This window comes from Arachis ipaensis, chromosome B07 (assembly GCF_000816755.2).
Source record: "Arachis ipaensis cultivar K30076 chromosome B07, Araip1.1, whole genome shotgun sequence".
Classification (NCBI taxonomy): domain Eukaryota; kingdom Viridiplantae; phylum Streptophyta; class Magnoliopsida; order Fabales; family Fabaceae; genus Arachis; species Arachis ipaensis.
Genome location: NC_029791.2, coordinates 46,047,528 through 46,048,310, shown reverse-complemented (window position 1 = coordinate 46,048,310; position 783 = coordinate 46,047,528). Strand labels below are relative to the sequence as shown.

Here is a 783-nt window from a genome sequence, read left to right as displayed (position 1 = left end):
ATTTGAGAAAAAGTGATTTATGGCTTAAATGCCTGTTTTATGAATTTGATGATGTTGAGTGTGGAAGTGCTGTTTTGTTATGGGCCAGAATGGCTGTGTATGATTACGAATATTGGCTGGTTCTGGATTGAACCGTGAGCCGGAATGGTTATGTATGATATTGATTTATGGCTGATTTTCGAATGAGTTATGGGCCGTATGGCTGACTATGAATTATGAATTTAAGCCGGATGGCTGAGATGGATGTTGATCCATGACTGGTACTGAATGAATATATGCTTGAAATGCCTGGGCAGTAGCAAGGGTTGTGGTTCGTCCCACTTGCTCCAGGTTAGAGATTGTGACGCCTGGGTAGTAGCGGTAGTAGTGGTGATTCCACTCGCTCCAGGTTGAGCTTTTAAACACCCGCCTGGGTAGTAGCCGCAGTAGTGGTTGTTCCACTGGCTCTGGGTTAAGCGGGTAGTAGCAATGGGGTTGTAGCTCAAACCTACTTGCTCCGCGAGGGGTGTTTCTATCCATGGTTAGCTACCAGGACGTGTTGGGTTGGCTATATAACCGACAGATGATATCATCAGCCACTAGGGACAGGCATGCATCATATGCATTTATGTGACATTGTTTGGGTGTGCATATTATACTTGGTTTGCCTATGTGATTAATTGCTAATTGTTCTACTTGCAATAACTGTTTGCTTGAGCTTGCATCTTCCTATTTGTGTTTGCTACTGGGACTCTGTTGGATTGTGGTGATTTGGTTGATGGTTGGATTGTTTGGGCCTAGGGC

The 783-nt window shown here is 44.4% G+C and overlaps 1 long non-coding RNA gene across 1 annotated transcript in view; it reads left to right on the top strand.

Moving 5' to 3' along the window:
• Positions 1 to 783, top strand: part of LOC110265176 — a 3,416-nt gene that overhangs the window by 1,737 nt on the left and 896 nt on the right. The window lies entirely within an intron of this gene.